The 14,063-nt window shown below is 31.1% G+C and overlaps 1 long non-coding RNA gene across 1 annotated transcript in view; it reads right to left on the bottom strand.

Moving 5' to 3' along the window:
• The window catches only part of LOC142331430 (uncharacterized), a 270,759-nt gene extending 259,251 nt beyond the window's left edge, over positions 1 to 11,508 (bottom strand). Inside the window, exon 1 of the long non-coding RNA XR_012757995.1 lies at positions 11,374 to 11,508. This is a non-coding gene — a long non-coding RNA (uncharacterized LOC142331430). The remainder of the gene's footprint in view (positions 1 to 11,373) is intronic.
• Positions 11,509 to 14,063: the final 2,555 nt, after the last annotated feature.

Below are 14,063 nucleotides of genomic sequence, written 5' to 3'. Positions count from 1 at the left end.
GGCTAATACTTGCCTTTCCAAGCAAGAGATTGACAGTCCAAAGTTTGGCTGGACCAATTATATTTTAACAGATTTGATTTCTCCAGTTACTATTCTGTTGCAAAGTTGAGAGTTCTAAGGACTGATTTCTTGTAAAGGCAGTTGCTTTTATATGGATTTGATTGCTAGACTGTGGATATCTATGTTCTTTGGTGGTTAGGTTTCAATTAATCAGACGTCTCAGGAATGGTCTGCCTGAGTCTGTTCAAGACTAAACATTTACTGGTCCATTTACACACCAGACTGCGCACAGATGCCTTGGCATCTCTGGAGAATACTGTTGACAACCTGTCACTGTGCTGTTACTCTGTATCCTGATATACTAAATAAATAAATAAATTGATAACACATACTGGTCTGGTAATCCAAGAATGTAACAAGTTCCTTTACACACACTACGTGAATAAATATACAGTGCATATAGGCTCTGAATCAAGAAGGATGCATTAACTATCTAGAGATCTTTGTAATATCATACAAATCCATAAAAAACTGGAATATTTTGAAGGTGAAAATAATCAATGCCAGAGAAAAGTTATTAGAAGCATGTTGAAATATGTTGATTAGAATAATAAAAACACATGGAACATTATTTTAAATATTTTATAAACAAAGTAAGATTCATAAGAAATGCCGAATAGCACAAGCAAAACGAGCCTTCAGTAAGAAATATAATTTGTTTACATCAAAAATTAATTTAAATTGTCAGGAAAAGATTTTTGAAAGTATATGTTTGGAGTGTTGCTTTATATGGAAGTGAAACTTGGACAATCGGAGTATCTGAGGAGAAAAGATTAGAAGCTTTTGAAATGTGGTGCTATAGGAGAATGTTAAAAATCAGATGGGTGGATAAAGTGACAAATGAAGAGGTATTGCGGCAAATAGATGAAGAAAGAAGCATTTGGAAAAATATAGTTAAAAGAAGAGACAGACTTATAGGCCACATACTAAGGCATCCTGGAATAGTCGCTTTAATATTGGAAGAACAGGTAAAAGGAAAAAATTGTGTAGGCAGGCCACATTTGGAATATGTAAAACAAATTGTTAGGGATGTAGGATGTAGAGGGTATACTGAAATGAAACGACTAGCACTAGATAGGGAATCTTGGAGAGCTGCATCAAACCAGTCAAATGACTGAAGACAAAAAAAAAAGCATCTCTAAACAAAATTCAGATTATTAATCGATCTAATTTTTTAATTTAAATACCCCTACTATACATAAGATTGAACAAATAAAATCAGCTGTAATATTGTAATTGTGTAATTCTGTTGCTTGTTATATTCCAGTTGTAATTAAGATTTGAAAACACCATAAGAATAGGTGTTTCAAATTTATACAAGCAATGTGTAGGAACCCCTCATTTTATAGAATTTATTTTGAATTGGAATAACATTTTGGATTAATTTTGCTTATTAAGAAGAAACATAATGAGGCTCATTTTTGTTTAAAAAACCACCAGGCTGGTCTAGTGGTTAACTCATCATCAGAAGTCAGCTGACTTCAACATCAAGAGTTGTAAGGATCAAATCCTAGTAAAGGCAGTTACTTTTATATAGATCTGAATACTAAATCATGGATACCATTGTTCTTTGGTGGTAACCAAACAACAATCTTAAATAAAATAAATAATACACCTGAATCCTTCACAAACCAACTGCAATTTAATTGAACATTAAAGAACTTAAAATTTGAAAATAATTTTTATAAACATCTAGGAATTAACAAATTGCAGAACCTACATACTTGCTATTAATATGATCCAAACTTTCATTACTGTTTTTCATAGATTGTGAAGGACGTTTTTGACCATTTTCAAAGTAATTATTGAAATAGATTAATAATCATCCATGTTATAAGGTAAAATATCATCACAGCAGATAATATAACAGTTATTCTGTTATGTAACAATATGAAAGGCTTGAACCAAGGTAAAAAAAGGTATAAAAATTATACCAAGGTATAAATTTCATCAGAATTTAAATCCCTCTATTATGAGTAAAACATTAGTAATTAGGATTCAGTTAATAGGTCATCTTTAACATGTCAGCTTGATATTAGATACCAACACCTACAGCTAAATTTAATTGCAATTTATGTACTTTTGTGTAATTATAACCTCAACATACATGTATGTACAGTCACCAGCCTCAAGGCAAGCTTAATCTCTTCAGTAGCAGCAGTATCAGTTATTTTATAAATCCTTGACAGTTCTAGAAAGTTGTATTAGCAGCTCAATAGATTACTGAGTCATCCTTAGAATGATGAGATAACTAGTTGATAATTTACACTGTAGATTAATTTATTTTCTGTAAAATATATCCCAACATATATAGCTATGTTAATAAATAATTTTAATAGAATCAAATAATAGGTGTAGAAAAAAAAATATATATGTATATATATATATATATATATATATATATATATATCGCCAAGGCAATAGGCTCTCACCACTATTATTCAACTCTGCTTTAGAAATAGTAATGAGGGAATGGCTCAAAAATGCCCCCAAAAATAAAAATCAAGACAAACTGTCTTTGTTTTGCCAACGACTTGGTACTGCTAGCAAACAACATTGACAAAGTAAAATCACAGATTTTAGAACTACAAAACATTGCAAATAAAATTGGCCTCAAAATATCATTCAAAAGGACAGAAGTTATGCCCCAAAAACCAACATGATTAAAAGAAGTTAACATAAATAATAGTAAAATCAAAATAGTAACCCAGTTTAAATACCTCGAAGAAAAAATTTTTGTTTAGATTTCAAACAATCTAAACAAAAAAAATCTTGATCCAAATAAGAAGAAACTAACTAGCTAAAGCTCAAAAGTTAACCTGGTACACTTACAATAAAAAATGCCTGTCAATAAACTCAAAAATAAGATACTACAACACAGTTTTAAAACTAGAAGCAACTTACGCAGCAGAAATATTCTTCCACTTGAGTGAACAGCAAAGACAAACAGAGTACACAAAATTGAAAGAATTGGAAAAACCTGCATCAATAAAAAGTACCAGAAAGACGGGCAGTGGTTGAATATCCCCAACAAAGTCATGTACAAAGCGTTAGCACCCATCACTGATTAAAGTGGTTAAAGAGATCCTATGTGGTCATAAAGATAATAATAATAATAACATATATATATATGCAAAATTTATTCAAACTGCCAATTTTTGAAGTTGAAGATTCTGAGGTTCAAATCTTAGTAAAAGTTAGTTGCTTTTATGCGGATTGAATGTTAAACAGTGGACACCGGTGCACTTTGGTGGTTGGGGTTCAATTAACCATGCATCTCAGGAATGGTCGGCCTGAATTTATACAAGTACCTTATGTACATTGTCCATTTTTATCATTCTCAACTTACCGGTTCGTGAGAGATTTGCTTACTGTTCACAAATTGAACAGATTTTAATGTAAACTTAGGAAAATATAAAAATAAATATATATAAATTAATTTTTACCTCCTTGTACGAAGTAAAGGAAGTATTGTGTCACCATGAAATATTTAAGTTTTCATATTTCAATGGAAATATCCATTTTGACTATCCCTGAATCTATTTTGACAAGTTTCAGCATGACGTCTGTACATATATATGTATGTATCTCACATAACTCAAAAACGATTAGCCATAGGATGTTGAAATTTTGGATTTAGCACTGCTGTAATATCTAGTTGTGCACCTCCCTTTTTGATTGCAATCGAAATTTAATTAATGAAATATTTGTATCTTAAATGGAAGGCACATCAATTTGAATCAGACTTATCTCCTTTTGTTACTTTTTAACTTTTCTTTTTTTTAATTTAAATATATTGATTCAATAATTATTAACTCGTGATTATAAAAAAAAAATTACAATAATACAGCGATAATAAAAAAAAAACATGAAAAACTTATTTGCAAAATAAAACATTATGTACTTTTAAAAATATGTAAATGTAATATTACATATTACATATATTATATATTATATTATATATACATATATTATATATTATATTATACATACATATATTATATATTACATATGTGTATATGTATGTATATATGTATGTGTATATGTATTATATATGTGTATATGTGTACATATGTGTATATTAGGTGAAATATCTGATTGTTTAATGTTAATTGAAAATTGTAATTTAGAATCGTATTATTTTTTAATTTTCTTAGCAAATTCTTATAAAAATTGTGCATTTATACAAAAAAAGAAATTTATTTAATTACTTAAGAGAAAAATAAAATACATTTTTGAATTGTATTCAATTTAAAGTGACTGTTGAAAATTTTTTTTTACTGTGCATAATATGCACAAGATTTCTGGTGTGTCGTATAAATAAAATTTAATAATAATTAAAATATTTCGTTTAGTGAACTCTTGTAGACAGGTTACAAATATTAATTTTGTCCTTATGGTGTAGAATAATTAGTTTTTATTAGTGGATTATTTGGTAAACATTTTATTTAAAGAGTAATCAAGGAACTTTTACTCTAACCTAATATTTCAGGTAAAATTGTTGAATTATAATTGTATAAATGTTTGATGGTAATAAAAATTAGTATTTTGGCAATTGTGTAACTGTACACTTTTATTAAAGAACTGTAGGATCATATCTCACTTTTAAATCAAATAGGTTTAAATGAAGTCCAAGAAAAATGTATATATGGAATTTAATAGATGTACTAGAAAGTCATGTGGTGTTCACATTAGATTTTTTAAACATGATATCCTGTATGTTGAATTATAATTAGTATTTACAAATCATCAGAAACACACATATAAAACAAGATTGATCTTGCCTTCAATTTAATAAGGCCTTTAGATTCATCATCAGTTATTAAAAATACTATAATTAACATTAGCACTGAGATACTTTGTCAACAATGTCATGACTCACAACATGGTTGACAAAGTTTCTCAGTGCTAAAGTTAATTATTGTATTTTTAATAACTGATGATGAATCTAAAGGATTTGAAAAGGCCTTATTAGATTGAAGGTAAGATCAATTTTGCTTTATATGTGTGTACCTGGTGGTTTATAAATACTAATTATACAGAAATTTATACATGAGTATGTATTAAATATCTGTCATTCATGAAACAGGATTGATCTATTAACTAGATAAAAAATAATAAACTTTATTATACTTTTTAAAAAATCATTTGTAAATGAATTACAAACGTAAATTAAACGATTATTCAGATATAACAATTTCAACTTTTATTAAGTGAGTAACAGATTAGTTAACAGTGGCTGGAAACAAAGGAAAACAGATTTTATGACTTACTGTTTTTTTATCTGCTTTTTATTATGTCATTTAGTAAAATTTACATGGTATAATTTTAAAGAACTAATTGATATACTTTGATATTAAATCATCATTATCCTGCATCTTATGTTTCCAAAGGAGAATATTTTTAATTTTTAACAAGATGATATTTCAATTCATTATAGTACCAAATATGCAAAACTGTTGGTTAACAATGAAGTGACCGGTTGTTGGATTAAACAAATTAGATGCTTTGGTAAAGTTACTACCACAATAGCTTTTACATTAACTGGTCTCACGTTTAATTTTGGTAACGATCTGACATTTTTACTTTTTTGCAATCTTCTTGTTATGATATAAATGTATCAAAACCAAGGTACAATACTAAAATTAAATAATTAATTCATATTTTTATTCATGCTCATTATGAAGAAAAACTTGCATTTATTTTAGGTATAGCAAACTAACCCACCGGGTTGGTCTAGTGGTTAACGCGTCTTCCCAAATCAGCTGATTTGGAAAGTCGAGAGTTACAGCGTTCAAGTCCTAGTAAAGCCAGTTTTTTTACATGGATTTGAATACTAGATCATGGATACCGGTGTTCTTTGGTGGTTGGGTTTCAATTAACCACACATCTAAGGAATGGTTGAACTGAGAATGTTCAAGACTAAACTAAATTTACACTCATACATATCATCCTCATTCATCCTCTGAAGAATTATCTAAACGGTAGTTACTGGAGGCTAAACAGGAAAAATGAAAAGAGAAAAGGTATAGCAAACTGATAATCTGATAAATAGGTCTGTGATCCAAAATAATACTCTACAAAGAATATTTTTTAATAAGATATAGAGATACAAACTTATTTTAAAATTTAAATAATTATTAACTCTTAAATTGATTTCTGTTTTAGAAAAAATTACGAAGAAGAATATTGAGGGTGGTGGATTTCAAAAGAGATGAGACATTAAACTCAACTGGTATTATGCATAAGTGGTTTTTTGTGTATAAAAATTAATATCTTCAGAAAAACAATTTCAAATTATAACTTGAAAAACATTGATTTAAAGTAAAAATCACTGAAGTATTTCCCACCACTAAAAATACTATTTTCTATATTCTAATTTTTTCTCTTCTTTACGGTGAACACTTTATGGTGATAAAAATTTATTGATATATATTTCATAAATGTACAACTATTTTTTTTTTTTTTTCATTGCTTCATTAGATATCTAAATAAAGTTTTTTTTTTTTAATTTTATTTATGAGATAGGCTTTTTAATAATAAAATGAAAAAATCAAATAAATGAGAAAGTAATTATACTTAAAAGAGAATGGGAAAAAACAGATGAACCTATTTTTATAAAACAATCATTGGAAGTTCTAAATATTATACTAATACTTATGATTTTATTTTAAGTAAGAGTGTATTGCTTTTTATATAACAAAAAATTGGAAAAAAATACTTTAAGATTTCAAAACCTTATTTAACTTTATAATTTGTTGGCCATGATAATAGATTAACATTAAAAATTGGTCACTGAAAATATTATGTCAAGGTTAGCAATTAATTTTTTTTTAATAATTTATATTAAGTATTAATCTACAAAAATATTATATAGACAGATAATTTACTAGAAAACTTCCTAGTTTAAAATGATTTTGTTGAATACATGAAAGGTTTTTCTGCACAAAATAATTTCACTCCTTCTGGTTTCTAGTCAATGTCATGTCAATGACATTTCAGTTTTCAATTCAAAAATACTAAAATCTAGTATGCAAAATTTTATTTACATACATGGATATATACTCGTATATAAATTAAAAAATATATTTTAGTTAAATACATTTAACTTATACCTATTGAAAACTAACAATTATGAAATCTGGTATAATAGGTTGTATATTGGAAGATTGATTCTTTTTTTTTTTAATCAAACAAAAATTATGCTAATTTAAAAAGGTTTACACTTTTAAAAATTTTATTCATAAACATTTCTTTAGCTTATGAAAAAATAATTACAGTAAAAAAGTAATAAAAGTGTTACGTTAACTTCCTAGAAAACTGATTTTAATAAATAGATTCTTTCAATTTTTGACTCATTAAAATTCTCAATGGGAATTATTTGTATTATTCTAATTTTAAATCGGGTGTAATCCAGATTAGAATAATATTTCATCCCTAAAGAAATACAAAATATGTTATTTGATTTTCACAAAAAATCTATAATAGAAAACCAAAACAGCTGTTTTGGTACACAGTACGTTCCTCAGGTGTTATAAATAGAACACTAAAGCTAAAAATACATTAAAACGCAAAAGGTAAATAAATAAAAAAAACAACCAAAAGAAATAAAACAAAGATAACGAGCAACAATAGGGAGTGTAGACATGAATCAGTAAGGTACACCAGATGATTCCAAAAGGACTTCATAACTTTAAAAGCATATAAAAATTTATTGAGATAACTTACAGATTTGATTAAAGTCTCATCTCATAGAAAAACACATCAAGTTTGTTCCTCAACATTCATTTTTGTTTGATTGACTTCCATTTGTAATGTGACATACATCCCACATGAAATCGATTTCATTCCAGAATTTAGCCAGCAAGTTAGGCGTTACCTCTGCAAATGCAGTGTTAATTCAAAGTATTAGCTCAATAAGATCAGCAGGCAAAGGTGGTACATAAACCTGATCTTTAATGAAACCCCACAAAAAAAATCTAGGAGGGTCAAATCTAGGGAGCAAGATAGCCTTGAAATTGGCCCTTCATGGCTGATCCACCAATCTGGGAATGAAATATCAAGAAAATCTCAGACTTATAGGCAATAGTGAGGTGGTGCCTCGACTTGCTGACAGTAATAGCATGTCCAGATAAACAATACCATTTATGGTTGCCTCCTGGAAGAAGAATGGGCTGTTCTGTCTTGAAGAAGAATACCTGTCTCAATGAAGGTTTGGTGCCGAGAGTAAATTGTATGCCTTCTAGGAGGCTTCCTACCAGACTCACTAAGAAAATTATGTCAACTGCAGTTGCTGACTGCAAATCTTAAAACAAAAACACACAGAGAGCACATTCTACACCAGTAAATGTATCCTTTTTTAACAACACAGGTGACAGTGCTGGTGTCCAAATTCGGTACTAATGAACTATGTAAATCAAAACTTGATGTGTTTTGCAGCGAAACGTGACCTCAATCGAATCTATAAGTTATCTCAATAAATTTTTATATCCTTTGAAATTTGTGAAGTCCTTTTTGAATTACCTGATAAATAGTAAATACAAATGATCAATTCAGAAATAGGGGCACTACATACAAAAAAATAAGAAGCACATCTCACATTCGTAAGTTCAACAACAACAAACTATTGTAATCTAACTGATCATTTGAAAATAAATTAGAATTTTTAAGTTTAAAATTTCCGATGACTCTAAAAGGTCCACTTACAAACCTTTGTTCTCAACATGAAGTATTTTAAAATTAACATTAAAATACATGATTTTCATTAATTAAATGACAGGCTAATTACAAACCCTCTTATTATTGGAAAGATAAAATTGGTGTCCTTTATATGTTTTACCATCTACCAGTCTGTCCAATATAATTAACTTTATCACTAGTCATTCAAGTTTGTAAATTCCTAATTTTTTATGCATGTCAGTTTTACTTTTGTTTTTCTTAATAAATTTACCTAGAGAATTATCATCCTATAATATTTTGTACATTATGGAATAATATCACAATAGATATTTATTCCAGCAAAGCAAAGAGTAAACAAACTATATTTTCACTGTGATAACACAATTCTCTAGAAGTTTAACATTATAGGTGTTATGTCAAGTCACATAATAAATGTATTTCAGATAAATCACAATACTTCAATTCTTTATCAGATTACAAGAAATTATACATTTCACCATATAGTGAAGCATAATTTTGAAACCAATTACTGCACTAAATAATTTTTAACAAAATAAAAATTAATTCCAGTTAACAAATCATAATACATTAAATATGATAATTAAACAAATCAACATTTTTTTGAATTTTATTAAAATAAAAAAAAATTTTTACAAAATTGCATTCTCACCCCAAAAAACTTTCTAAAGTAATGCTATGTTGTGACGTCACAGAAGAGCGGTAGAATTAAATAAATGAATAACATTTAAAGTGTAAAAAAGTAACTCGGTCTGGATGGGTCTCGAACTCAATCGCCTGGTTTTGACTCTGTACCTGGTGCGTTAAGCCTTGCAGTTACACCAGTCTGCGACCGTACAAGCCGAATTTGTTCGATGTAAGTTGTGAAATTACATTATTTTAGTTAGTGCCGCCATACCCAAGCGAATTAAATACGGTATATGCGGACGCTTTATTTAGAAATATTGAATTAAATAAACGAAAAAATATTATATTTAAAAAAATAAATAAATAATTTACATGTAAGTAGTTTATCAGAAACAACCCATAGTTGTAGAACTTTGCCAGAACGCGGCTTTAGGCGCGTGGCGGGACGCGTGACTTTCTTAACTAAAGTCCTACAATTCTGTTGTCAGCTTTTTTATTTAATATTCGTACATATGCTACCTATAATAATCTATTCCAGTCTTTCTTATGGTACTAACACAATACTTCCGTAGAAGAAACACTAAGTTAATTACTTTCTTTGAGAGTAATGATGTTCGCTACAGAAAGTCCCTGAGGCGAATAAAGGTTTCTAGGTGAAATTGTTACTGATAGAGCTGAATATCACTTAAAAGTGTCTGTCATGTGGATATATAACAATAAATTTAGCTAAGTAAATATGCAAACCGGGAATCACTTTACACTACATTTTCCTTAAATGAGATGCTTGTTATTCTTAAGAATATATGTTGTTTTTTTCATAATTACGAGCGATTTAAATCAATTTGCTTAAAACTATTGCGGTTAATGATTTAAAACGTGTACATAACAGTAAAGTTAATAAATATTTAATGCCTTTATTTGTTTTTTTTTATTCATTAATTATGACGCCATTAAAAAAATAAATTCCCTTTTTAGTTATTTTTTCAAAAGGTTGTCAAAGTCAGATTGACGTTAAAAACGTTAATTGACGTTAAAAAAACCTATGTGCCAAAGCGTGGTTAGTACACGAGGATTATATTTAAAAACTTTTCATATTATTTTAACATGGAATACTACCATATTGGTAATACATTAATACTACCATAATGGTAAGATTAATTTTTGATTCTATTTTTTATATTAGTATAATTTTGATGTAGAAAAAACAAATACTATTTCCTATATTATTGTTAAAATAGTATATTACTAACAAGCACACCATAAGTAGATTAGAAGCCAGGGATATGTAGTTCAGAATAACTGAAAAAAAACTTTTACTTAAGATAAAAAAAAATCATTAATCATTTTTAAATTAAATTAAATTAAAACATTTCAGGCCGGACAAGATTTACAGACAGCGTAAGGCTCATAGTGAACGTGTTAACTAATAAATCAGTAGATGTACAGTTACTGAGCATTCTATGCCTGTTGAAACACGTCCGTAACCGGGTAGAACATCAGTAGTAGGCAGGCACACATTGTAAGTAAAGAGAAAACAGCAGTGTAAAGCTGTGCAAACATAAGCCGTTGTACATATTCCACGAGGTAATATTTCACTTAACAAAAAAAAAAACGCATCTTTTTAACCTAGTCGATTTAACAATACCTAATCCACTCGTTATAATATGCTGTAACTTAAATCATATTCTATGAATTACAAGTAATGAATGCAATTTATTTAAACGATTATTAAATAACCGTTTACTGCTTTATTGGTTATATTAAACTAAATAACTTATTACTGGAGAATAAAATATTTCCATTAACTAAATAAATTTTCGTGAATTTTTGTCACCTTTTTAAAATATGCAATCAAAAAGTTTGTGGCGTTTAAAATGTAACATGAATAAATAAATGTTCAACAATAAATAACATTACCAAAGACAAAATATATTCTAAACAACTAACTTAACCATAAACTATATTAAACATTTAATTATAAATACCAACCTAATAGTCCATTGAAAACTAACTAAAATTACATCAGTGCTCGTACAGAAAATATTTGCAAAGATGCGTACATTATTATCACTAAAAAAACAAAAAAATAATTACTTAAATCGTTTGTAGGAACCGACAACAACCCTTTCCTTCCTACTGTTATTAATAAACTACGGACTAATGTCAAGGTCAACATTTACTTCCCGTTTAGCGTAGACGCACACATACTGACCACAGCGCCGCGCTGTCTGCTGTGGCGGTAAACACAATTTACTTATTCATTTTTATTCTATTCTTAATTTAAAATACAAATCCTATCAAATATTTCATTTTAATAAAATATATTTTATATTTTTAATTATTCATAAATATTTATTTAAATATCTGTATTAATTAATTAATAAAAATAAATTAATACAGATATTCTATAATGTTTTTTTTTTTTTATTAATTATACAAAAAAACTAATTATATAACAAAACATTAATTAACCTTGATTATAATTGAGGCCCTTGGGCTTCCCTGATAATAAGTGACTTTAGAAGTGTACTTGAGAGCTTGAACTGCAGATGATCAGAGCCCATCATTCAAATTACCTATGACATTTGGAGTAAATAAGATAGTGATATTTGTATGGGTCTTGGGGCATTGCGGCATCTTGGGGAATGAACGAGCTGATGAGGCTGCCAAGAGGCGGTAGAGACAGCCAAGGCAATCTATGTCAAACTACGTATTTGAGTGTATCAAATTTCATGTCACATTGAACTGTTCAATGGAGGAAGTTCTGGATGCTGAGTCCTCCCATGACCTTACATGGAATCTGGGAAAACATATTTGAGAAATCGTTTACCCCAAACAATAGAAGAGACCAAGTCATCCCAACACGGCTGAGGATTGGGCACAAAGCTAACTCACACCCAACTATGTGGCGCTCAGTAGAACTGTGAAGTATGGAATGTAAAATGGTCCGTAAACAACTTACTTCTAGATTGCCCAATGTTCGATACTATTTGTCGTCAGTTAAACATTTGGGTTCAGATGGCAAGGATTTGCTCAACCAGAAGAAATGCATACAAATACTGTTGCAGGTTTTCTGTGATAGGGGAGATAAAGAACTCAATTTAGCAGTTTTGTTTATAGTCCCTTACAGAGTTCTGTGTGTTTAATGAAAATAGTCTAACTAATGTTTCTGTTTCGATATTTTTTATCCGGTGTTTGGTATTTATTTGTAATTACTTATGAATAGTTTTTTTTTTTTTTCTTTCCGTAGCGGAGGGTAAAGCTCTGCCAGCCGTCGTCAGGCCCGCACTGACGGCAGTGCGGGGCTCTCACCCGCTAAAAAACCTCCCCTTCTACCATGCAGGGGCCAGATCTAAGCCATATGGTATGTACAGCCCCTGCATGATCACCCAGGCACTCCACTATCCGAATCCGTGTGACTGGAAGGCGTCCCCAGGAGGCGATCGACGAGCGACGACTCCGAGGAGCCCCCGCCGCCCACCCCCAGAAGCTGGCCTCCCTTGATCACCCGTCATCGAACTCCAAGCCTCCATAGATTCGCATCAACCTGCCGTCGCCTCTCTTCATTGGCCTTCTCTCGTATCATTGATGCGATCGTAGTCGAGACACACTCCCACTTGTTGCTATTGCTGAGCATTACCTCGATTATATTGTTGGCCCCCTCCATACCCTGATCCTCGAGCACTACGCGGAAGTTGCGCCATCTAGGGCAAAAAATACTACATGCTCTGCTGTATCCAGTCCGCCGCAATCGTGACAGCGACTTGTATGGCATCTGCCCATCCTGTACAGGTAGTCTCGAAAACATCCATGTCGAGACAGGAACTGGGTGAATTCATAGCCTGTATTACCATGCTTTCGCTCCACCCAGTTCCTGACGTCTCGTATGAGCCCATAGGTCCACCTTCCTTTGTCTGAATCTCGCCATCTGTCACGCCAAGCCATGTAGAGACCGTCAATTGCCTCCTTTCTGTCCCCTCCATTCACTATTGCAGCTCTCATTTGCCCTTGTAAGTTTATGGGCGGTACTCCAGCTATAACCGAAGCCGTCTCGGCGCTGATCGTACGATACCCTGCGATGATACGTATGTTAAGCCTACGCTGTTGTCTAACCAAACGCCTCACGTTCCTTGCCCTCGACAACGCTCCCAGCCATACAGGAACTCCATATAACACCACAGAAGAGTACACACTGGCCAACAGTTTCCTCTTACCCGACTGAGGACCGCCCTTATTTCTCATCATGTTGCTCAGCGCCTTCACCACATTTTCGCCCTTTCTCGCCGCCTCTTCAACATGTATAGTAAAGGATCGGTTCTTGTCCAGCCACACGCCTAAATAATTCGCGGCTGGGCTAGGACGGACTATCGTGTGTCCCACTCTAAAACGCAACGGATGCAGTCTGCGTCTTCCAGCCATAACAACCACTTTCACTTTGTCTTCAGCGAGCCGTAGACCATGAGCTATTGCCACCTTTCAACCACGTCAGCCGCTTCTTTACCGGCCACCATCAGTTCTTCTTCCGTTTTGCGCACAATCACAAGTGCCTAATCATCAGCAAACGCCACCGGGGTGACGCCCGCCGGATAGCACTGCCTTAGAACATTATCGAAAGCAATGCTCCACAAGGCCGGATCCAACACCGAACCCTGAGGGACACCACTCTCCTCCGGAAATTT

This window comes from Lycorma delicatula, chromosome 10 (genome assembly GCF_047948215.1).
Source record: "Lycorma delicatula isolate Av1 chromosome 10, ASM4794821v1, whole genome shotgun sequence".
NCBI classification, from domain to species: Eukaryota; Metazoa; Arthropoda; class Insecta; order Hemiptera; family Fulgoridae; genus Lycorma; species Lycorma delicatula.
The sequence above is the reverse complement of the archived record's forward strand: the minus strand, read 5'-3'. Positions and strand labels throughout refer to the sequence as shown.